A 27,076-nucleotide genomic window follows, 5' to 3' on the forward strand; every position below is an offset into this window, starting at 1 on the left:
GTCATGTGAGGTCTTATTTTTTGCGGGACGAGTTGACGTTTTTATTGGTACCATTTTCGGGCACGTGGAATTTTTTGATCGCTTTTTATTCCGATTTTTGGGACGCAGAATGAACAAAAACCAGCGTTTCATGAATTTCTTTTGGGGGGGTGCGTTTACACCGTTCCGCGTGCGGTAAAATTGATAAAGAGGTTTTATTCTACACGTCAGTACGGTTACAGCGATACCTCCTTTAGGTCGTTTTTTTATATTTTTGTCGGTTTTATGCAATGAAAACTATTTTATAAAAAAAATAATTATTTTTGCATCGCTTTATTCAGCGAGATATAACTTTTTTATTTTTTCACTGATGATGCTGTGTGGCAGCTCGTTTTTTGCGGGACAAGATGACAATTTCAACGGTACCATGGATATTTATATGCGCCTTTTTGATCGCGCGTTATTACACTTTTTGTTTGGCGGTATGATAATAAATCATTATTTTTTGCTTCGTTTTTTATTTTTATTTTTTAAGGGGTTCGCTAAAGGTGTTAATTAATGGGACAGTTTTATAGGGCGGGTCGTTACGGATGCGCAATACCTAATATGTGTACTTTTATTGTTTGTTTTTTTTATTATTTCCAAAAAATGGATTTATTGGGGGAATATTTTTTTTTTTTCTAATATATTTGGTGATTTTTTTTTAATTATTTTTACACTTTTTTTTATTTTTTTTTTTACTTTATTAAATAGTCCCAGGTGGGACATCACTGTCCTGTGACAGATCGCTGATCTGTCACATCACAGATCACTGTGACAGATCAGCGATCTGACACAGGCACTGCAGAAGGCTTCCTCATGCCTGCGCTTTGCAGGCACTGAGGAAGCCAGCTTCCTCAGGCCCCCGAAGGCCCCCGTCGCCATCTTGGATTCGGGGGCCTGGAGGAAAGGAGCCCCCCGCAGCAGCGCTGCACATTGCGCTGCCGTGGGGGGCTCAGGGAAGCACGGAGGGAGCCCCTCCCTGCCGATGCTTCCCTTTAACCCCCGGTACACCGCGATCGTGTTTGATCGCGGTGTGCAAGGGGTTAACGTGTCGGGGGCGGTCCGTGATCGCCCCTGACACATTGTGCCGGGTGTCAGCTATGATAATTAGCTGACACCCGGCCGCGATCAGCGGCGCTCACAACGTGGGCGCCGCTGATCGCGGTAGACGTACTATCCCGTCCACGGTCATACGTGGGCGGGATAGTACGTCGGATGTCAGGAAGGAGTTAATGAATCTATTAGCATAGATTAGATCTATATCTAAACCGTTAACAATTACAGCCAGAGTAGCTACATAATATATAATGATCATATAAACAAAATCTTGTCAATGGCAATATGTTGACTTGATAATGGTATTTGCTCCATTTGAATCAGATAGACTGGACAAAATGTGGGGCAGATACCAAAGCTCAGGTTTTGTTCCTGCTCCATTTGATAAAGAGTATTAATTAGCAAAAAAAAGTTTGATAATTGAAACAAGCCACCAACAGCAGCCATATTGAATTACAAAAAAATTTGCCTTTGGGCGAATGTGGATTTCTGTAAAATCCACATAAGAATTCAATTCCACTCAGATTTATTCATTCACCTATATTTATTAGAATGAGAATATTAGAATGAGAATGAGAATATATTTTATATATTAGAATGAGAATATATTTTTTTTAAACAATAAAAAATAGAAAGTATTAATGTCTTAATTTTGAAGAAAATATATATTTATAATGGTAGAAAACATGAAAAAGTATTTAAACCTTTGATGCTTAAAAATTTTAAACTTTACAGGGAGCAGCTGCTGACATTTGTATTAAAAACCTAGTGTAATGCTAACTCGCATTGTGACACCAGTAAATGTGGGCAGTATCAGCTCGTGTGTGTCTGATGCCACTTCTTCCCCCCATTTTTGCAAAAGAAGAGGAGATAGTATTGGAGCTAATGGGGTGGGGCAGAGGGGGCAGTTGTCCTAGGCCCCTTGATTGGAGGGCTTAACCGGAGCTACTGTACTCTTAACTGTATATAGTTAAGTTCTGCGGCAGAGCAGAGAGACATGATCTCCCTGCACTAGTGCTCTCCATTTTGTAGGCTGCAGGTCACTTTAAGCCTGTGGTCTACAGAATGGGGTACAACACTAGATGAGGTGGGGTCGATGCAGCTTGATGACTTAAGCAAGCTGGGACTTTATCATCTTGTGTTTGCGCCAGAGCAAAGACTTTAGCATGTTGGATTGTCCATGCTTTGCCGGCGGACTCATCAAAGTAATTTAGAGTGTCCTTAAATAGCAACAAGACGATAGAAATGTGAAATCTGCACCAAATAAAAGGAAAATCCTTCCAGTTTCTGTAGGATGATGTGGTAGCATGTGCACATGCGCAGATGATGACGTAACACCGTGTACACAGACGTTATTCATTCTGTTACACCAGACGTCCTTACCTGTGTGTGGAAAGAACTTCAGTCTCTTTTGGATGTGTGTAGGGCAACAAATGGAGCCCACGTCGAACTGCACTGAATACGTATAAAAACTGGGAGTTTCTCTTTTATTTGGAGCAGATTTCACATTTCAATCGTCTTTTGTTGCTTTACAGTGACTGGTCAAAAGTGCACCATGACTTTAGGGACACACTGTAGATTAATTGAGTATATGTTTTTTTTATTTTAATTGAGGCTGCGTTCACACGTAGCATTTTTTTGCGTTTTTGCAGCGAAAACGCAAAAAAAAGCATCCATGCAATCCTATGGCATTCCGCACATGCTGTGCTAATGCTGCGTATTTTTCCGTGGCAGAATTGCATCGTGGAAAAATACACAGCAGGCTCATTCTTTGTGCGGATTCGTGGGAATTCCGCACACATAGGAATGCATTGTTCCGCTTACTTTCTGCATGTGGCTATGGCCACCATGCACAAAGTAAGCGGAAAATGTGCAGATAGTACCCAGGGTCTGGAGGAGAGGAGACTGTCCTCCAGGCTCTGGGTACCATAAGTCTCTAAAAAATAGAATTAAAACAAAAAATGGTGATATTCTCACCTTCAGATGTTCCTCGCAGCGTTCCCAGGCCTCAGCGATGCTCTCGCCAACTCCTGTTCCCAGTGATGCCTTGCAACAATGACCTTTGATGAAGTCGTGGTCTCGCGATACCGTAGCGGTCTCGCGAGACCACACGTCATCAAAGGTCATTGTCGCAAGGCATCGCTGGGAATGGGACTTGCCGGGAGCATTGCGAAGATCGGGGATGCTGCGCGGGACGCAGGAAGGTGAGCAAAACACCATTTTTTATTTTTTTCTTATTATTTTTAATTTTAGAGCTTTTTACTATTGAGGCTGCTCTGTTACACCACAGAGCGCCACTATGAAGCAAAGCAAAAAGGACTATGCACTGTTAGACAGCACAGGCGTATAGAAAAATACTAATTGGGGTCCCTATAACTTAACCTCCCAGGGAAGACTAAGCCAGTGGTTGACCCAGCTCTGACACATGGTGTGCTTTAGCACGCCCGGTGCAGATGCTAAGTTCAAGTGGGAGTTCTCATCCTAAACTGCCTGTCTAGACCAACACTTGCAGTGCTATTAGGGGTACTTGTGCACACAGGGAGGTAAAGTAGCCACCAACACACCAGACACACATGATACTAGCGCACAGGTGTGTTCTCCAGAGGACCTTCCATAAATTCCGTTCAAGTCAAGACAGACAGGACCTTGCCTGTGGACCAATCAGAAGCTGCCACAAAACCAGAGAAGATGATGTCCAAGTCATCAATGTGAAGGTGCGACATCTGGATATGCTCAGTAGGATGAAATTTGGGCTTAGGCTCCAGAGTACAACGCTGCATGTGTAAAGCAGTAGCCACCATAGGCTTAACTGGAGAGCCAGCAGCAACTACACATGCAGCATGATCATGGGCAAGGCACTAGGACCAAAGTCTGTGCTGAGTAGTCATCCCAGCGGCCAAGCCTGAGTGGAAGACCACAGCACCAGACAAGGCTTGAGATCCATCCCTTGCAGTGGGAGAATCCTGGTGCATAACATTGTGGGTGCCATTTTTCAGTATGAAAGCTAATTTGGGGGCCATTATACATTTTGGGAGCTAATGTGGGGGACATTATACAGTATGAAGACTAAAGTGTGGGAACAAATATGGGATACAATGTGAGGGCCCTCATAAAGTGTGGGGACTACTCTGGATGCCATCATACAATGTTTGGGCCATTATACAGTGTGTGGACTACTGTGGGAGATCACTAAACAGTGTGGGGTCTATTGTACTGGACACAATATTGGACAGTGCACGGGTTACTATGATGTGTGAAGGTCACTATACAGTATGGGTGCTACTGTAGGGGCTAGTACACAGTGTGGGGCTCATCATACAGTGTGAAAACTACTGTGTAGGTCATTATACTGTGTTTGGGGGAAGCAGAGGGACATCATACTGTGTATAGGGGAGCTGTGGACCCATCACACTGTCTATAGGGAAGTTGTCGGCCATTATACTGTCTATAGTATAGTTGTTGACCCATTATACTGCTTATAGGGGAGCTGCATGCTCATGATTATTTGCATAGGTGAGCTTTGGACTCATCATACTGTGCGCTGTATAGGGGAGCTGTGGGCCCATCATACTGTGTATAAGGGAGCTGTACACGAGAGCACTCAAGTAACATTATTGAATGTTAAGTGGGCACTTTGGAAGCATTATTATTTTAGGGAGACACAGGATACTGTGATCATCCAAGGTGCACATAATTTCTTTCTAGGGGCAAAATGTGGACACTGTTCTCTGAGGATTGACTGAGGATTGCTATTGTGCTCTGGTGTTTCAACTTGCAAGGGGCCCAAAAGATAATGGGTCGCACTTCCACATCCAAAGCAGGCGGAATATTTCATTATGATGCACTTTTGGGCTACAAAGAACCCATATATTTTTCTCGCACAAGGGTTCTCTACTGGCTTTGCCCACCAGTGTATACTGTGCACCGTCGTGACAGATATATATTTGCATAATTCTTTTTTCACTACATAATACTGTGCATGGAAGGAGAGGGAGGGTGAATTAGGGATATTTGTTTCATCTGTTGTATTTCTTTGTTTTTGTTTGTAAGTTTTACATATTTAATATATTAATTCTTACTAATTAATAAAAATAAATCTGATATAAAAAAAATTGTAACAGAGAGATGGTGCACACTAATATGGCAGAAGCAGGAGCCTTGGATAGGCCTCAAGATCCCATGACAACTCTATGGCACTGTTACAATAGCACCAGCACCCTCGAACATGTCCCCATCTCCCTCTGAAGTGATGACGATTTGTTTACTTACCCATCCGCACTCCCCCAGCATCTCTCTCCTCCCAGTGCCTGCCCAATGCACTCAAATCTCCTGGGAAAATGCTTAGAGTGCACGTGGTTCCTGCTTTTTAAAGGGGCCTCGCATGCTCTTCTGAATATGTCCCCAGCCAATGGTTTGGAGACATTAGGTATTTAATGCACCTTCCCCAAAGTGGATGTGCCCTATCAACATTATACCAGTGAGTTTCCTGCTACCTAGTTGTAAGATACCTACATCAGTACTCTCTGCATATGACCCTGTCCATCCCATTTACCTTACCTTGTCCGCCCAGTGTTCACCTGATCTTGTCTGTTCTGCTGTACCTATACCCAAACCCACCCTCCCTGTGCCTATTACAGATCTTGATCTGTCTGAACCAGCACCTGTGAACCTGCACCTGTGGCTCTACTGCTTGTGTCTGATCCTGCATCTGATTTGGAGCCGCATATATCCAGCTAACCAGTTCCTGGCTAGTCCTGCTTCCTTGTCCCCTTGGGGGTCAGCTGCCATGGCTCCAGGGTCCATCTTGAAGAAGCTCCTGGTGTCCACCTGGGTTCTAATCACACCATCAAGGGCTCTAGTGAAAAATCCGATGTTCGCTTAGTTATGCTCCTCCAGGCTCTTTTTGGTTCCACAACCACGTGTATAGCAGGCACCATAAATTTGTGTTGTTGAGGACCCATAGGTGTCAGAAGTGACCCCTTCTATTAAATGCTACTGACACAATTGATAGGGGTGTCAAAGAGATTGATCTGTTGTGATTAGAGATGCTGTGATAGCAGCAGCTATTCTTGGGCGTGGGCTGTTTAACCCCTTCACCCCCAAGGGTGGTTTGCACGTTCATGACCAGGCCAATTTTTACAATTCTGACCACTGTACCTTTATGAGGTCATAACTCTGGAACGCTTCCATGGATCCCAGTGATTCTGACAATGTTTTCTCGTGACATATTGTACTTCATGTTAGTGGTAAAATTTCATTCAAATAACTTGCGTTTATTTGTGAAAAAAACGGAAATTTGGCAAAAATTTTGAAAATTTCGCAATTTTCCAACTTTGAATTTTTATTTCCTTAAATCACAGAGATACGGCACACAAAAAACTTGATAACTAACATTTCCCACATGTTTACTTTACATCAGCACAATTTTGGAACCAAAATTTTTTTTTGTTAGGAAGTTATAAGGGTTAAAAGTTGACCAGCGATTTTTCATTTTTACAACACCATTTTATTTTTAGGACCACATCACATTTGAAGCCACTTTGAGGGGTCTATATGATAGAAAATACCCAAAAGTGACACCATTCTAAAAACTGCACCCCTTAAGGTGCTCAAAACCACATTCAAGAAGTTTATTAACCCTTTAGGTGCGTCACAGGAATTTTTTTGAATATTTAAAAAAAAACGAACATCAAACTTTTTTGCACAAAAAAAATACTTCAGGTTCAATTTTTTTTATTTTACCAAGGGTAACAGGAGAAATTGGACTGCAAAAGTTATTGTGCAATTTGTCCTGAGTACACTGATACCTGATTTGTGGGTGGGAACGACTGTTTCGGCGCATGGCAGAGCTCAGAATGGAAGGAGCGCCGTTTGACTTTTTCAATGCAAAATTGGCTGGAATTCAGATCGGACGCCATGTCACGTTTGAAGAGTCCCTGATGTACCTAAACAGTGGAAACCCCCTACAAGTGACCCCATTTTGGAAACTAGACCCCCCAAGGAACTTATCTAGATATGTGGTGAGAACTTTGAACCCACAAGGGCTTTACAGAAGTTTATAACGTACAGCGGTACAATTAAAAAATCATATTTTTTCCACAAAAATGATCTTTTCACCCAAATTTTTATTTTTCCAAGGGTAACAGGACCCTAAAAGTTATTGTGCAATTTGTCCTGAGTATGCTGATACCCCACATGTGGGGGTAAACCACTATTTGGGCGCATGGCAGAGCTCGGAAGGGAAGCAGCGCCATTTGACGTTTTTGGCTGGAATTGAGATCGAACATCATGTCGCGATTGGAAAACCCCTGATGTACCAAAACAGTGGAAACCCCCCACAAATGACAACATTTTGGAAACTAGACCACCTAAGGAACTTATCTAGACGTGTGGTGAGAACTTTGAACCCCCAAGGGCTTCACAGAAGTTTATAACATAAAGCCGTACAATTAAAAAATCATATTTTTTCCACAAAAATGATCTTTTCACCCTCAATTCTTATTTTTCCAAGGGTAACAGCACCCTAAAAGTTATTGTGCAATTTGTCCTGAGTACGCTGATACCCTACATGTGGGGGTAAACCACTATTTGGGCGCATGGCAGAGCTCGGAAGGGAAGCAGCGCCATTTGACGTTTTTGGCTGGAATTGAGATCGGACACCATGTCACGATTGGAAAACCCCTGATGTACCTAAACAGTGGAAACCCCCACAAATGACACCATTTTGGAAACTAAACCCCCTAAGGAACTTATTTAGATGTGTGGTGAGAACTTTGAACCCCCAAGGGCTTCACAGAAGTTTATAACATAAAGCCGTGCAATTAAAAAAATCATATTTTTTCCACAAAAATGATCTTTTCACCCTCAATTCTTATTTTTCCAAGGGTAACAGCACCCTAAAAGTTATTGTGCAATTTGTCCTGAGTACGCTGATACACCACATGTGGGGGTAAACCACTATTTGGGCGCATGGCAGAGCTCGGAAGGGAAGCAGCGCCATTTGACCTTTTTTCCTGGAATTGAGATCGGACACCATGTCACGATTGGAAAACCCCTGATGTACCTAAACAGTGGAAACCCCCCACAAATGACACTATTTTGTAAACTAGACCCCCCAAGGAACGTATCTAGATGTGTGGTGAGCACTTTGAACCCCCCAGTGCTTCACAGAAGTTTATAACGCCCGGGCGTGAAAATAAAAAATTCGTATTTTTTCCACAAACATGATCTTTTAGTCACCATTTTTTTTATTTTCCCAAGGGTAACAGGAGAAATTGGACCCCAAAAGTTGTTGTCCAATTTGTCCTGAGTATGCTGATACCCCATATGTGGGAGAAAACTACTGTATGGGCACACGTCGGGGATCGGAAGGGAAGTAGTGACGTTTTGGAATGCAGACATTGATGGAATGGTCTGCGGGTGTCATGTTGCCTTTGGAGAGCCCCTAATGTACCTAAACAGTGGAAACCCCCCACATATGACCCCATTTTGAAAACTAGACCCCTTCAGGAACTTTTTATTTTTATTTTCCCAAGGGAAATTTTCCCAAGGGAAATTTTTCCCAAGGGTAACAGGAGAAATTGAACCCCAAAAGTTGTTGTCCAATTTGTCCTGAGTAAGCTGACACCCCATATGTGGGAGAAAACTACTGTATGGACACACGTCAGGGCTCGGAAGGGAAGTAGTGACGTTTTGGAATGCAGACATTGATGGAATGGTCTGCGGGTGTCATGTTGCCTTTGGAGAGCCCCTAATGTACCTAAACAGTGGAAACCCCCCACATATGACCCCATTTTGAAAACTAGACCCCTTCAGGAACTTATCTAGATGTGAGGTGAGCACTTTGAACCCCCAAGGGCTTCACAGAAGTTTATAATGCCCGGGCATGAAAATAAAAAAATCGTATTTATTCCACAAACATGTTCAATTATTCCCCAATTTTTTTATTTTCCCAAGGGTAACAGGAGAAATTGAACCCCAAAAGTTGTTGTCCTGAGTAAGCTGACACCCCATATGTGGGAGAAAACTACTGTATGGACACACGTCAGGGCTCGGAAGGGAAGTAGTGATGTTTTGGAATGCAGACTTTGATGGAATGGTCTGCGGGTGTCATGTTGCCTTTGGAGAGCCCCTAATGTACCTAAACAGTGGAAACCCCCCACAAATGACCCCATTTTGAAAACTAGACCCCCTAAGGAACTTATCTAGATGTGACGTGAGCACTTTGAACCCCCAAGGGCTTCACAGAAGTTTATAATGCCCGGGCATGAAAATAAAAAAATCGTATTTTTTCCACAAACATGATCAATTATTCCCCAATTTTTTTATTTTCCCAAGGGTAACAGGAGAAATTGAACCCCAAAAGTTGTTGTCCAATTTGTCCTGAGTAAGCTAACACCCCATATGTGGGAGAAAACTACTGTATGGACACACGTCAGGGCTCGGAAGGGAAGTAGTGACGTTTTGGAATGCAGACATTGATGGAATGGTCTGCGGGTGTCATGTTGCCTTTGGAGAGCCCCTAATGTACCTAAACAGTGGAAACACCCACAAATGACCCCATTTTGAAAACTAGACCACCTAAGGAACTTATCTAGATGTGAGGTGAGCACTTTGAACCCCCAAGGGCTTCACAGAAGTTTATAATGACAGGGCATGAAAATAAAAAAAATCGTATTTTTTCCACAAACATGATCAATTATTCCCCAATTTTTTTATTTTCCCAAGGGTAACAGGAGAAATTGAACCCAAAAAGTTGTTGTCCAATTTGTCCTGAGTACGCTGACACCCCATATGTGGGAGAAAACTACTGTATGGACACACGTCAGGGCTCGGAAGGGAAGTAGTGATGTTTTGGAATGCAGACTTTGATGGAATGGTCTGCGGGTGTCATGTTGCCTTTGGAGAGCCCCTAATGTACCTAAACAGTGGAAACCCCCCACAAATGACCCCATTTTGAAAACTAGACCCCCTAAGGAACTTATCTAGATGTGAGGTGAGCACTTTGAACCCCCAAGGGCTTCACAGAAGTTTATAATGCCCGGGCATGAAAATAAAAAAATCGTATTTTTTCCACAAACATGATCAATTATTCCCCAATTTTTTTATTTTCCCAAGGGTAACAGGAGAAATTGAACCTCAAAAGTTGTTGTCCAATTTGTCCTGAGTACACTGACACCCCATATGTGGGAGAAAACTACTGTATGGACACACGTCAGGGCTCGGAAGGGAAGTAGTGATGTTTTGGAATGCAGACTTTGATGGAATGGTCTGCGGGTGTCATGTTGCCTTTGGAGAGCCCCTAATGTACCTAAACAGTGGAAACCCCCCACAAATGACCCCATTTTGAAAACTAGACCCCCTAAGGAACTTATCTAGATGTGAGGTGAGCACTTTGAACCCCCAAGGGCTTCACAGAAGTTTATAATGCCCGGGCATGAAAATAAAAAAATCATATTTTTTCCACAAACATGATCAATTATTCCCCAATTTTTTTATTTTCCCAAGGGTAACAGGAGAAATTGAACCCCAAAAGTTGTTGTCCAATTTGTCCTGAGTAAGCTGACACCCCATATGTGGGAGAAAACTACTGTATGGACACACGTCAGGGCTCGGAAGGGAAGTAGTGACGTTTTGGAATGCAGACTTTGATGGAATGGTCTGCGGGTGTCATGTTGCCTTTGGAGAGCCCCTAATGTACCTAAACAGTGGAAACACCCCACAAATGACCCCATTTTGAAAACTAGACCCCTTAAGGAACTTATCTAGATGTGAGGTGAGCACTTTGAACCCCCAAGGGCTTCACAGAAGTTTATAATGCCCGGGCATGAAAATAAAAAAATCGTATTTTTTCCACAAACATGTTCAATTATTCCCCAATTTTTTTATTTTCCCAAGGGTAACAGGAGAAATTGAACCTCAAAAGTTGTTGTCCAGTTTGTCCTGAGTAAGCTGACACCCCATATGTGGGAAAAAACTACTGTATGGACACACGTCAGGGCTCGGAAGGGAAGTAGTGATGTTTTGGAATGCAGACTTTGATGGAATGGTCTGCGGGTGTCATGTTGCCTTTGGAGAGTCCCTAATGTACCTAAACAGTGGAAACCCCCCACAAATGACCCCATTTTGAAAACTAGACCCCCTAAGGAACTTATCTAGATGTGAGGTGAGCACTTTGAACCCCCAAGGGCTTCACAGAAGTTTATAATGCCCGGGCATGAAAATAAAAAAATCGTATTTTTTCCACAAACATGATCAATTATTCCCCAATTTTTTTATTTTCCCAAGGGTAACAGGAGAAATTGAACCCCAAAAGTTGTTGTCCAATTTGTCCTGAGTACGCTGACACCCCATATGTGGGAGAAAACTACTGTATGGACACACGTCAGGGCTCGGAAGGGAAGTAGTGATGTTTTGGAATGCAGACTTTGATGGAATGGTCTGCGGGTGTCATGTTGCCTTTGGAGAGCCCCTAATGTACCTAAACAGTGGAAACCCCCCACAAATGACCCCATTTTGAAAACTAGACCCCCTAAGGAACTTATCTAGATGTGAGGTGAGCACTTTGAACCCCCAAGGGCTTCACAGAAGTTTATAATGCCCGGGCATGAAAATAAAAAAATCGTATTTTTTCCACAAACATGATCAATTATTCCCCAATTTTTTATTTTCCCAAGGGTAACAGGAGAAATTGAACCCCAAAAGTTGTTGTCCAATTTGTCCTGAGTAAGCTGACACCCCATATGTGGGAGAAAACTACTGTATGGACACACGTCAGGGCTCGGAAGGGAAGTAGTGACGTTTTGGAATGCAGACTTTGATGGAATGGTCTGCGGGTGTCATGTTGCCTTTGGAGAGCCCCTAATGTACCTAAACAGTGGAAACACCCACAAATGACCCCATTTTGGAAACGAGAACCCCTAAGGAACTTATCTAGATGTGTGGTGAGCACTTTGAACCCCCAAGGGCTTCACAGAAGTTTATAATGCCCGGGCATGAAAATAAAAAAATCGTATTTTTTCCACAAACATGATCAATTAGTCCCCAATTTTTTCATTTTCCCAAAGGTAACAGGAGAAATTGGACCGCAAAAGTTGTTGTCCAATTTGTCATGAGTACGCTGTCACCCCATATGTGGGCGAAAACTACTGTATGGACACACGTCGGGGCTCGGAAGGGAAGCAGACCATTTTGGAATGCAGACTTTGATGGACTGGTCTGCGGGTGTCATGTGCGTTTGGAGAGCCCCTGATGTACATAAACTATTGAAACTCCCCACAAGTGACCCCATTTTGGACACTAGACCCCCCACGGAACTTATCTAGATGTGTGGTGAGCACTTTGGACCCCCAAGTGCTTCACAGAAGTTTATAACGCTCGGACGTGAAAATAAAAAAATCATTTTTTTCCACAAAAATGATATTTTTGCCCCCAATTTTTTATTTTCCTAAGGGTAACAGGAGAAATTGGACCCCAAAAATTGTTTTGCAATTTGTCCTGAGTAGGCTGATGCCCTACATGTGGGGGTAAAACACTGTTTGGGCGCATGGCAGAGCTTGGAAGGGAAGGAGCACCATATGACTTTTTCAACTCAGAATTGGCTGGAATTGAGATCAGACGCAATGTTGCATTTGGAGAGCCCCTGATGTGCCCAAACAGTGGAACCCCCAATTCTAACTCCAACCCGAACCCCAACACACCCCTAACCCTAATCTCAGCCCTAACCCTAGCCCTAACCCTAGCCCTAACCCTAACCCTAACCCTAGCCCTAACCCTAGCCCTAACCCTAATGGAAAAATGGAAATAAATACATTTTTTTAATTTTATTATTTTTCCCTAACTAAGGGGGTGATAACGGGGGGTTTGATTTACTATTTATGGCAGTTTTTATGTTTGGCGGCTGTCGCACGCTAAAAGACGCTTTTTATTGTAAAAATAGTTTTTGCATCACCACATATTGAGAGCTATAATTTTTCTGTATTTTGACCCACCGAGTAATGTGAGGTCTTATTTTTTGCGGGACGAGTTGACGTTTTTATTGGTACCATTTTCGGGCACATGACATTTTTTGATCGCTTTTTATTCCGATTTTTGGGACGCAGAATGAACAAAAACCAGTGTTTCATGAATTTCTTTTGGGGGGGTGCGTTTACACCGTTCCGCGTGCGGTAAAATTGATAAAGCTGTTTTATTCTTCGGGTCAGTACAGTTACAGCAATACCTCATTTAGGTCGTTTTTTTATGTTTTGTCGGTTTTATGCAGTGAAAACTATTTTATATAAAAAATAATTTTGCATCACTTTATTCTGCGAGCTATAACTTTTTTATTTTTTCGCTGATGATGCTGTGTTGTGGCTCATTTTTTGCGGGACAAGATGTCGTTTTCAGCGGTACCTTGGATATTTATATGCGTCTTTTTGATCACGCGTTATTACACTTTTTGTTTGGCGGAATGATAATAAATCATTATTTTTTGCTTCGTTTTTTATTTTTATTTTTTAAGGGGTTCGCTAAAGGGGTTAACTAATGGGACAGTTTTATAGGGCGGGTCGTTACGGACGCGGTGATACCTAATATGTGTACTTTTATTGTTTTGTTTTTTTTTTATTTTCAAAAAATGAATTTATTGGGGAATATTTTTTTTTTTTTTTTACTGATTTATTTGGCGATTTTTTTAAAATTATTTTTACACTTTTTTTTAATTTTTTTTTTACTTTATTACATAGTCCCAGGTGGGACATCACTGTCCTGTGACAGATCGCTGATCTGTCACATCACAGATCACTGTGACAGATCAGCAATCTGTCACAGGCATTGAAGAAGACTTCCTCTTGCCTGCGCTTTGCAGGCACTGAGGAAGCCAGCTTCCTCCAGGCCCCCGTCGCCATCTTGGATTCGGGGGCCTGGAGGAAAGGAGCCCCCCGCAGCAGAGCTGCACATTGCGCTGCCGTGGGGGGCTCAGGGAAGCACGGAGGGAGCCCCCTCCCTGCCGATGCTTCCCTTTAACTCCCGGTGTGCAAAGGGTTAACGTGTCGTGGGCGGTCCGTGACCGCACCTGACACATTGTGCAGGGTGTCAGCTGTGATAATCAGCTGACACCCGGCCGCGATCAGCGGCGCTCACCACGTGGGCGCCGCTGATCGCGGTAGACGTACTATCCTGTCCATGGGCATAGGGGCCCGGGTCCCATGGACGGGATAGTACGTCGGATGTCAGGAAGGGGTTAACAGTTAGCACCCACAATGTACAGAGCGGGATTACCTCCTAAATTATGCTCCATACAATAATTATGCTGTAAATGTATGGCTGCTATCTCAAAAGGGTTAAATTCCCCAAATAGATGGCATACCATATTTCCTTTCCATTTTCATATGTTTCAATGTAACCTTGGCCTGGAAAAATATCATTACAATAAGAAACTTTTTAATGTTTAAAGGCTTGTATACGGTAAACCTCATTAAATGGCAGCTTTTTGAGAAAATGTCACATAAGTGAGTTTATATATTTTACTTTTTACCATTTCAGTAAATGTGTATGATGCCTATTATCAACTATTATAGTTCCCTGTAAGTGCTGTTTGCCGCTATTTTATCTATTCTCTTTTTTTCCTGCAAACTGCTGATGTACTTCTCTTTCATTCATTTCTCTTGTGGACACTATCGCATTTACAGCATGTTCACAAAGTGGAATACAGGTTATTTTTCAGTCCCACTATTATGTATTTTAGCCTTTGGACAGGAAACATTCAGTACAAGTGCAATATTATGACTGTCTGTCTTTTTATTTTTAGTCATTTTTCCCTGAGTATTTTATTGAATTGTATAGTATACTTTGCACTATATATTGGCATTTCTAATCTGGGATCTTTTTATTCCTGTCTTTAAAATATTGACCTTAAAGTTTTATTTTAGCTTTAATGTTGCAATTCTCTTTTGAGCTCTACAAAATCAGTACTACTTTATTGGGAAACTTGGCCTGTTATCAGATAGCTATATCTGACCTAAATATAATTGATTTCACTCTTGAAAATGCACCTATTTTCCAATAGTGCTGTCATTAACAGAACTCGGTAACCTGCAAATGATGAAAAATGAGGAAGGAGCTATGAATATCAGCACAAGATTAAAACATTTTTGGAGAAATTAGTAACAATTTCCATGACATTTATGAATCCAAACTTTACTTAATGATGTGCTGGTAAGTAGTAGAATAAACAGTTTAGAGCTCTCTTTTAAAATCCATTGATACACACTCACAGTTTTTGTTTTTTTAATTAATATTTTACTCCTCTAGTAATTTTCCTCTGCTCGTCCACTACCCGGTTATTGTCTGTTAGTAATCTGCCCCAGCACTGACCACTAGATGTGAGCGATCATGTTCAAAAAATGTTCGCCAGTCTCAAATTTGGCACGAATGTAGCACATTCGGATTTGTGTTCGCTTCCACAAGCATTTTCACTCAAAGTTGGCAAAAGTCGGTCACAGTTCGGTAAATCATGGTGTTTCCACTAATGCTTTTGTATGACTTTGGCTATGATAGTGCTGCTGTATGATGGGGGAGATAAAAGGGGGGACGTGTTTGATGAGGTGAGGGGTTATGGAGTGGTTAAATAAAGCCCCCGTTATTTTTAGCAATGCACCAGCGATCCCGACCACGACATGATTCGGTCAGGATCGCTGGTGCATCGCTAAATGGTCGCTAGTGAGCTGCCAAACAGGCAGATCTCACTAGCGATGCAGCAGCGGTAGGCGGTCATCACTTACCTGTCAGACGCAGCGATGATGACCGTCTTCCACCCGCATCCATGGCTCGCTCGTCGACACCAGCAGGAAGCCAATGACGAGAAATGGACCAGGACGTTCTCGCGCGATCAGCTATAGCCAGCGGGGAGCCGGGTCGGAGGTAAGTGTCACATGTAACGAGATCACAAAATCAGTGACACTTTAGCGATATCGTTAGTGATATCGCTATGTGTAAAGCTCCCTTTAGTGTCTGAAGAGATTACAGGACCAGTGTGTACTTTTTTTCACTTACCTTTATAGGTGTTGATTCTAGCAGCCAATCAGGGTGCTGAAACAATCTACTACATCATGACACAAGGTCTTCTTTAGTTGACTGCTGAAGTTACATGTCCCTGGTCACATAAAAAGTGAACATCTTGTTTTTCTGTTGCATTTTCTCAGTGTCACAGAGACAGTGCAGAGAGGTTGCTCCTGCGTTAGTGCTGGAGCTGCTGAAAGTTAACTTGTCCTGTGTGAAATCGATCTTCCAGCATTGTAGTAGATTGTGAAAAAACTGTGTGGTAGTCTCTGGAAGCTCCATTTGCTACTCCAAATCGTTTGTGCTAAAACTGTGTTTCAGTGTCAATCAGAACGCCAGATTTCCCCTTAAAAATCATTAGGACTAATATTGGGTTGCAGCTCGGAGAGTCAATTAGCTGCTCCAAGTCATTTGTGCTAAAACTGTGCTGCTGTGGCAAATTAGAAGGTCAGATTTCCACTTAAAAATTGTTAGGCATAATAGTGTGGTTCAGGCTCACTATCTAAGAAAATAAATAGTGATTCTTCATTTAGTGACAGGTGACTGACAGCTGTGTGCCTAAGGTTGTGAAACAGCAGGGCACAAGAGGGAAAGGCTACTTACAACATGAATGGGAAAAAGTGAGGTTGTAGTGGAAAGGAGAATAGGCTTTGTGTTCAACATGTATGTGGGTTAGACGTGAAAGAAAGCTCAACTGAACAAACACCGTCTAGTCCTATCCAAAGACCACTGACAACATCTGTTACTGGCCAGCCTACTCAACTCCCTTTCTTTGGCAGCCAAATAGCGGTAAGCCTTGTAGATGAGGATGACATACATCTTGTGCTCCAGTGGATAGCAAGTGCTATATCAAGTTGCCTCTCCTCCTCTTCCTCCACCTTAACATCACACACAGTACAATTCTCAGAGGTGTCACTCCAATCTCCCTTGTTTTCCCCAGTGTCAAAAATTTACAAACGCGCAACTGACTGTGGGGAACTTCAGATAGGCCATTCTGAAGACCTGTTCACACATTGTATTCCATGGGCATCAGAGGTCTGCTTAAAATAATCACAGAATCCAGAGGAGGAAAGCATCTGCACTGGTGCCCAAACTTTTTTCATGTTGGATCTGGAGCTGGAAGAAGTAGGGTCTAAGCAAAATCCAGACCCAGGTAGGTAAGTTAGCCGACTGGGGGGTGGTCCTCTTTCTGCCACGAACAGACTGAGACAGAGACACAGCAGCTGCTCGACAACTTCCGCACACAGGCCCGGGTACCTTCACTTCTCCCTAATTGACGTCCCTCACGGCTCTTTCACTGTGGCTGCCCTAGGCCTACCACCACAGCGCTTCACCCGTACGAGTCGGTCCGTCTGGTACCCCTGGCCTTCTCTGTCCTGTGGCTTTTCCTGTCAGGGCCACCCCCCTGACTGTCTTCCTCCTCTGTCCCTTCTGGAGCTTCTTCTCTGTCTGTCTCTCCCTTCAGTCTTCTCCTCTCCTGAGCTCCTCTCCCTGGACTGTCTTCTTCTGGAACTCTCTACTCCTTCTTATATTCCCTCTTTCTGGGAATTTCCCTCTAGAGCTCCTGTAACTCCGCCCCCATGACTTTACAGTTTCGTAGCCTTAAGCTGATGTAAAAGCCCTTTTCTCACTGCTCTCTCCTGCCATCTTGTGGCCAAACTACAGTATTACACCTCCTTCTGTTTCTGCTGTCTTTAGTCTCCCCCTAGTGGCCAAACCCGGTATTTCACCATTCTTTCCTATCTCTATATACGGCAGTCCACATCAAGCACACTGTACATTACCCTCCTACTGCAGACAGGTCCATAGGTCAGTCCACTTCCTCTACATGCCCCCTTCCTTTTTCCATTGTTGTCCTCAACAATCTCGTCAGTTTCATTTTGCATTCTGAAGCTTCCCCACCTTCTTTTTGCTAGACAGCTTGTTGAGCAAGGCCCGCAATACGCGGGAAGCTGAACTAAACCTGGAGCAATCATGCTCCGAGTAGCTTATGGCTACCCACCAGCGCATCCGCCACTATGACAATTCCTGCCTGTTGGATAGGACCACCCAGACTCCTCTACAAGTGCGTACTTCCCACTTTTCTCCCGTTCTGTGACATTTCGCAATTTGGAGCGCAATGACCGAGGCTCTAGCCTACCAGGTCATCATCAGCTTCCTCCTTTCATTTTGGGGTGTTTCGCGGTACTCAGGGCCCGACCTATGGACTGCTGTCTGTTTCAATTCCACACACTTTATTGTTCCTCCAGTTTAAATTAGTCATGGTCAGCGTTTTCTCTTTTACCTAGTACCCGGGACCTGTTGAACATTTTCATTTTTAGATAACACTAGCTGAAGAGCCCGGCGCTGCCCGGGCATAGTAACTAACTGTGGTTAGTTATAGAAAATTATAATTATCCTCCATCCCATAGTCCCGTGCCCATATACCCATCATACATATCCATGATCCCATAGGCCCGTGCCCATATACCCATCATACATATCCTCCATCCCATAGTCGAGTGCCCATATACCCATCACACATCCTCCATCCCATAGTTCCATGCCCATATACCCATCATACATATTCTCCATCCCATAGTCCCATGCCCATATACCCATCATACATATTCGCCATCCCATAGTCAAGTGCCCATATACCCATCACACATCCTTCATCTCATAGTCCCATGCCCATATACCCATCATACATATCCTCCATCCCATAGTCCCGTGCCCATATACCCATCATACATATCCGCCATCTCATAGTCCCGTGCCCATATACCCATCATACATATCCTCCATCCCATAGTCCAGTGCCCATATACTCATCACACATCCTCCATCCCATAGTCCTGTGCCCATATACATATCCGCCATCCCATAGTCCCGTGCCCATATACCCCTCAAATATATGCTCCATCCCATAGTCCAGTGCCCATATAGCCATCACACATCCTCCATCCCATAGTCCCGTGCCCATATACATATCCGCCATCCCATAGTCCCGTGCCCATATACCCATCATACATATCCTCCATCCCATAGTCCTGTGCCCATATACATATCTTCCATCCCATAGTCCCGTGCCCATATACCTGTCATACATATCCTCCATCCCATAGTCCGGTGCCCATATACTCATCATACATCCTCCATTCCATAGTCAACCATTATGACATCATAATGAGCGGCGGCAGGGCTTGCAACCTTTGATGACATCAGCGTCGCCATGGCAACCATTGTAACATCATAATGAGGGGTGGGGCTTGGCGCGCACACACTGCTTCCCCAGTATGCAAATAGGGGCATTGTGACATCACAATGAGGGGCGGGGCTTGACGCGCACACACTTTTTCCCCCAGTATGTAGATAGGGGCAAAATTGTTTGGTGAATTGGAACACGCGGGGTTAAAATTTCGCCTCACAACATAGCTTAGGACGCTCTCGGGGTCCAGACGTGTGACTGTGCCAAATTTTGTGGTTGTAGCTGCGACGGTGCGGATGCCTATCCCGGACATACAAACATACACACACACACACACATACATACACACTTTGAGCTTTATATATTAGATTTCAGACCAACTATGTATGCTATACATAGTTCCAACATATACTACTTTTTGACGGATACATTTACCCCGTTCCTTGCAACATTCTACAGTGATTATCATCCTATTATACTACATTTTAAACTACTCACTGTTTTACTTTTTCTTCAACATATCTGTTAACTATCTCTGCATGTTCCCCATCATATCTACATCTATAGCAATTAAAACCAAAAGCAAAACACAAGACAAATATCCTGGAATAAAAAAGTAAAAAAATATATTGCAAAAATTGCATGAAGGTAGTAATAATAGTAATAATAAGGGTATTTAGTTAACATAATTTTGATCAAAATAATGTAGAAGCCATCCCGCCACGTCACGGCAACCCTTGTGGGACAGTCCTAACTCTTGTATTTAAAACCTTTCCACTTGTCAAGTGACTTAAATGTGAACAAGGACAGAGGGACTGAACCACCAGTAATAGTATAGGCCAGACAGGATGGATTTTCCAACTCAGAAACAGGGCGGTCACACCCTTATATGCACAGAATGCACAATGAAACAAATGAGAAACTGGGTCTGAGCAGTTAACATAGTTAACATAATTTTGATCAAAATAATGTAGAAGCCATCCCGCCACGTCACGGCAACCCTTGTGGGTGTTTTTTTCCAGGATATTTGTCTTGTGTTTTGCTTTTGGTTTTCTCTGTGTAAAGGTCATGTGTTCATATGCAATTACATTTTGCATGCACATTAATTTACTTTTTCTGCTCAGACCCAGTTTCTCATTTGTTTCATTGTGCATTCTGTGCATATAAGGGTGTGACCGCCCTGTTTCTGAGTTGGAAAATCCATCCTGTCTGGCCTATACTATTACTGGTGGTTCAGTCCCTCTGTCCTTGTTCACATTTAAGTCACTTGACAAGTGGAAAGGTTTTAAATACAAGAGTTAGGACTGTCCCACAAGGGTTGCCGTGACGTGGCGGGATGGCTTCTACATTATTTTGATCAAAATTATGTTAACTAAATACCCTTATTATTACTATTATTACTACCTTCATGCAATTTTTGCAATATATTTTTTTACTTTTTTATTCCAGGATATTTGTCTTGTGTTTTGCTTTTGGTTTTCTCTGTGTAAAGGTCATGTGTTCATATGCAATTACATTTTGCATGCACATTAATTTACTTTTTCTGCTCAGACCCAGTTTCTCATTTGTTTCATTGTGCATTCTGTGCATATAAGGGTGTGCCCGCCCTGTTTCTGATTTGGAAAATCCATCCTGTCTGGCCTATACTATTACTGGTGGTTCAGTCCCTCTGTCCTTGTTCACATTTAAGTCACTTGACAAGTGGAAAGGTTTTAAATACAAGAGTTAGGACTGTCCCACAAGGGTTGCCGTGACGTGGCGGGATGGCTTCTACATTATTTTGATCAAAATTATGTTAACTAAATACCCTTATTATTACTATTATTACTACCTTCATGCAATTTTTGCAATATATTTTTTTACTTTTTTATTCCAGGATATTTGTCTTGTGTTTTGCTTTTGGTTTTCTCTGTGTAAAGGTCATGTGTTCATATGCAATTACATTTTGCATGCACATTAATTTACTTTTTCTGCTCAGACCCAGTTTCTCATTTGTTTCATTGTGCATTCTGTGCATATAAGGGTGTGACCGCCCTGTTTCTGAGTTGGAAAATCCATCCTGTCTGGCCTATACTATTACTGGTGGTTCAGTCCCTCTGTCCTTGTTCACATTTAAGTCACTTGACAAGTGGAAAGGTTTTAAATACAAGAGTTAGGACTGTCCCACAAGGGTTGCCGTGACGTGGCGGGATGACTTCTACATTATTTTGATCAAAATTATGTTAACTAAATACCCTTATTATTACTATTATTACTACCTTCATGCAATTTTTGCAATATATTTTTTTACTTTTTTATTCCAGGATATTTGTCTTGTGTTTTGCTTTTGGTTTTCTCTGTGTAAAGGTCATGTGTTCATATGCAATTACATTTTGCATGCACATTAATTTACTTTTTCTGCTCAGACCCAGTTTCTCATTTGTTTCATTGTGCATTCTGTGCATATAAGGGTGTGACCGCCCTGTTTCTGAGTTGGAAAATCCATCCTGTCTGGCCTATACTATTACTGGTGGTTCAGTCCCTCTGTCCTTGTTCACATTTAAGTCACTTGACAAGTGGAAAGGTTTTAAATACAAGAGTTAGGACTGTCCCACAAGGGTTGCCGTGACGTGGCGGGATGGCTTCTACATTATTTTGATCAAAATTATGTTAACTAAATACCCTTATTATTACTATTATTACTACCTTCATGCAATTTTTGCAATATATTTTTTTACTTTTTTATTCCAGGATATTTGTCTTGTGTTTTGCTTTTGGTTTTCTCTGTGTAAAGGTCATGTGTTCATATGCAATTACATTTTGCATGCACATTAATTTACTTTTTCTGCTCAGACCCAGTTTCTCATCTATAGCAATTAGCATCATTTTACATGGTTCAAACACCTATCAGTAACTTTTTAAACAGTGGTGCGCCCCCTTCCTTTGTGGGAAGCACTCCAACACATCCCCGCTGTATCAAGAGTTGGGTACTTTACCCCGAGGGGACGCGAAACAGTCCCCATGCTGCGCAACAGCGCACAGCAGTCCCGGTAGTCCGTATTTAGTGGTGCTCTGGTCCGTCTCCTGATGGCCGATGTTCTGACAACAGCAAGGAACTCCACAGCCGTGGAGCTCCAGGGATGTCTTGACTGCTCCTGGGCCCCGAGTGTTCATATTGCCCAGGACCTAGGAGTTCATCTCCCTCCTGAGAGATGCATTAAAAGGGGAAGAAGGGGCAGAAGATAGTTCCATGGTGCACATCTTGCACCATCTCTTTACTTGGAAACCAGGCCCTGGCACAGGCAGAAGAGAGCTCCACAGCTGCAGCATCTTTAAATGACAGAAGAGACTCAGGGGCAGAGGAGGCCTCAGCCACCCCTGTGCATGGATTGGCACCTTCTCCACAGGGCCCGGTGACCCCCGGGACAGGGGCTCCAGACCCCGCGTCCCCGCCGAAGGACTGCGTCGGGGCCCAGCAGTCCACTACAGGTCGTGGCAGAGGTGCGCTCTTCTCCGTCGATGTTGAGGATCTGCCTCATCCGGCCCTCAGCTCCTGCAGATACGGCTGCAGGCAGGAGGCTGGGGAAGTTGGCCAGTGGAAAGCGGTGCGGGGAAGCTGGGGCCTGGTGATGCAGACATCAGACGGCCCCATATAGGCCGCAGAGCCCATTGACCCGGCCACAGCCATGATCTGGAATGGGGCCGGAGCGGCTGTGGGTCTTGATGGACAGGCCGCAGCCGCGGTATGGAGTGTGGCCGAGGCAGCCGAAGGCGTTGGCAAGTAGGCCGCGGAGCCTGGCAGTCCGGCCGCAGTGGCGGTCAGGAGCGGGGCCGAAGTGGCGGCAGGCCTCAATGGATGGGCTGCAGCTGGGACGTGAAGCACGGCAGGGGTGGCCGCGAGTCTGTTCCACGCTGGCGATGCGGGATGGAGCGCCGCCGGGCAGGGCGGCTCGGGGTCATTGACGAGGGCATTGGTTAGCCCTGCAGGGGCCGCAGATTCATTGGGAGCATGGGGCGTGGGAGCGGGAACTTCCCGCGGAGCCGCCAGCCGAGCCAGGGGAACGGTCACCTTCCCCGGCGCCGCAGCTCCCTTCAGGCCATTCCTCCGCTCTTTCAGGGGCCGGTTGGGGTGTCGCTGGTCTCCACTGCTCCTCCGCAGCTCTCGGTCCCGTCATCTGAGGTCCGCTGCTGTTATTCATCTCACCATCCGGCAGGACCAGCCTCCAGGCACGATGGTCCCGCAGGGAGGGTCGGCAACAGTTCCTCCGGCGGCTGCTCTGACACAGCCTGGGCCGCGGGCGAGCGCTCCTCCATTTCCTCCTCCGGCTCCAGCTCCGTGGGTCCAGCTGTCAGGACCTCCATCTGCTGCCGATCTCCAGGATGGGTGAGTGCTTGCTGCGCTGGCAACTGCTCTCAGCTCTCTCTGTAGTCCTTTAATGTGGGAGGGTACCCAGCTTTCCAGCAGCACCCAGCTTTCCCAGCAGTGTTCCAGGGGCGAGCTCGGCTTAGCTGCCCCTGACAGTCCAATTTGGCAGCAAACTCCTGCGATTGTTTCAGGCACTTGTATACCACAGCCATCCTGCAAAGTCCTTTTCCGCTCCGGATCCGCCTGATGAAAGCCAACAATTCTGAACACAGTCCAATTTTGTAATCCACAGGGGAAATCTTCAACCCGTTCAGCTTGGGTCCTTTGGATCTTCGGTGCAGGCTTACTGCTGAAGGTGGTGTATTAGCGGTGAGCATCCTGCCGACGACGCCAAATGTAGGTGCGTGAGCCGACTGGGGGGTGGTCCTCTTTCCACCATGAACAGACTGAGACAGAGACTGAACTGCGTCCAACAGGTCCTCTTTATTGGCCGCCCTCTCGACGACCCGCAGCACCACACAGCAGCTGCTCAACTCCGCAGCACGACATAGCAGCTGCTTGACAACTTCCACACACAGGCCCAGGTACCTTCACTTCCTTCCCTAATTGACATCCCTCGCAGCCCTCACGGCTCTTTCACTGTGGCTGCCCTAGGCCTGCCACCACAGTGCTTCACCCGTCTGAGTACGTCCGTCTGGTACCCCCCGGCCTTCTCTGTCCTGCGGCTTCTCCTGTTAGGGCCACCCCCCTTGACTGTCTTCCTCCTCTGTCCCTTCTGGAGCTTCTTCTCTGTCCATCTCTCTCTTCTATCTTCTCCTCTTCTGAGCTCCTCTCCCTGGACTGGCTTCTTCTGGAACTCCCTACTCCTTCTTGTATTCCCTCTCTGGGAATTCCCCTCTTGAGCTCCTGTAACTCCGCCCCCCATGACTTTGCAGTTTCGTAGCTTTAAGCTGATGTAAAAGCCCTTTTCTCACTGCTCTTTGCTGCCATCTTGTGGCCAATCTACAGTATTACACCTCTTTCTGTTTCTGCTGTCTTTAATCTCGCCCTTGTGGCCAAACCTGGTATTTCACCATTCTTTCCTATCTCCATATACAGCAATCCACGTCAAGCACACTGTACATTACCCTCCTACTGCAGACAGGTCCATAGGTTAAATAACTAATAATATTAGTGTGCGCTTGGAACACTCAAAGAAGAGGGAAATCTGAATTGGGTGGTTATAGAAGGAAAAAAAAAAGAAAAAAAAAAAAGAAAAACCTCTTATAAGTGCTCTTTATGTAGCTGGATAATAGCGAGAAAATAGCAATTAGTAATACTCAATTGTAAGACCTCAGAAGAAGTGCTTTAAGGGAAAAAGAATATATATAGATGCTGGTGGCAATCTTAGTTCCAACCTGAACAATCACAAACTAAAAAGGCATGAGTGAGGGTGAAAACCTGAAATCACTGAACAGGTTATATACTGCAGGGTAAGGCTACTTTCACACATCAGTTTTTTGCCGTCAGGCAGGATCCGGCTTTTTTTAGAAAAAACGGATCCGGCATAAATTTTGGAGAATTGTAGAAACGGATCCGTTTTTTTGCTGGAGCCGTCTCTGTTCCTGGGGGCTGGCCAATTGGATCTGAGCATGCGCAGACCGGATCCGGTGGCTGGATCCGTCTTTTTCTGGATCCGGCGCATTCCGGCGCCCATAGACTTTCAGTGTAGCAAAAAGCTGGAAGCGCCGGATCCGGCGCTTCCGGCTTTTTCGCCGGAGACAAAAAACGTTACAGTAGCCGTTTTTTCCAGAAGCCGGAATGAGACAAGTTGCCGGATCCGGCAAAAAACGGATGAAACGCAATGCCATCCGGCACGATCCGGCGCTAATGCAAGTCAATGGGGAAAACCCGGATCCGGCATTGCATTTTGCCGGATCCGGTTTTACAAAAAAAAGCCGGATCGCACCTGAAGGCAAAAAACTGATGTGTGAAAGAGGCCTAATTCTCCCTGATAGTAGCTTAACAAAAAAAAAAAAAAAGTCAAAGTCAAATTGCAGCCTGTGAACGGCTGTGCAGAGTAGCCGCAATAGTAAATGCACAAGTCAGAGAGCGGTACCTGTAAAGATAATGCGATGCGAAGTCCTCACTCCAGTAAGCGGTGCAAGTTAAAATAGCGCTTTTTGCTCTAGCGCTTGGAAAAGGAGGGGGGGTTGTACACTGGGGTATAGATGAGTTACAGGGGCTGCCCCGGCCAGTGGCAGCCTCCTGTCAGTGTACCTCCAGCTGTAGAGCAGACGTGAGCGGCCTCTCGTGCTCCCGGCGTCTGTGAGCTGCTCCAGGTATACAGGACCTTCGTGATGTGAGTCAACACATGACCACGTCAGTTTCACTTGCTGGTGGTTGCGATGGGGACCAATGGACTTTCCAACATGTTTCAAAGACTAACTGTCTTCTTCCTCAGCTGTTACGAAAGTAGACATGACTGCTGGTTTTGTCACCTAGCACAACACATCTTTCTCAGTCCACCACACCATCTCCACCTGCACCTTACACACAGTCCAGCAGTTTGTCCTGTTCTCCATACTCCACCCTCTCTCAGCACAGCAGCTAGCTCTCGGTCCCGCAGTTCTGGTCACATAAAACAATATTTCCTCCTACATATGACAAAGCTTAGAGTTTGAATTCCACCATCTATTATCTGTGGGCCATGGAAATATTGCCTTTCCACCTGGTGGATACAGATGGTTTTCAAAAGCTGATGGCTGTCGTAGTCCCCCAGTACCAGTTGCCCATTCTCCACTTCTCTAAGAAAGCTGTGCCTGCGATATACCAGCATGTCGCCGACAACATCACCCGTTCCCTGATAAAATCTATGTCTGCCAGCGTGCATTTCACCACTGACAACTGCACAAGCAAACATAGGCAGGGCATTACATCTCACTCTCTGGGCACTGGGTTACTCTGGTGGCTGTATGAGCAGGCGGTCAAGGGGTTGCTCCACAAGTCTTTGAATCGCCAAGGCTTGTGGATCAAACCTCTTTATCTAAAAGTTTCTCCACTGCTTCTGCCTCCTCCACCTGCTCTAGAGCCTCCACCTGTGCCCTCAACTTCTTCTTTTAATCAGACACCCATTTCAACAGTGCAGATAGAATCTCCCCCACCTTCGTACTGCATAGCCATGGCTCACCTCAATCAGGCAGTGTTTAAATGAATATGCTTTGGAGATCGCAGTCACACAGATCAATAGTTGTGGACAGGAATCCAGGCTGAGTTAAAGAAATGGAGGTCTCCACTAAACCTGGAGCCAGGGAAGACCATGTGCAATAATGGTGCAATCCTGATAGTGGCTCAATGCCGTGGCAACCTCACACACATGCCTTGCATGGCTCACATCCTCAACCTGGTGGTATAGAAATTTATACGCCACTATCCCGGCCTGGATG

Source organism: Dendrobates tinctorius, unplaced genomic scaffold (genome assembly GCF_039654945.1).
Source record: "Dendrobates tinctorius isolate UK_male_01 unplaced genomic scaffold, ASM3965494v1 ptg000064l, whole genome shotgun sequence".
NCBI classification, from domain to species: domain Eukaryota; kingdom Metazoa; phylum Chordata; class Amphibia; order Anura; family Dendrobatidae; genus Dendrobates; species Dendrobates tinctorius.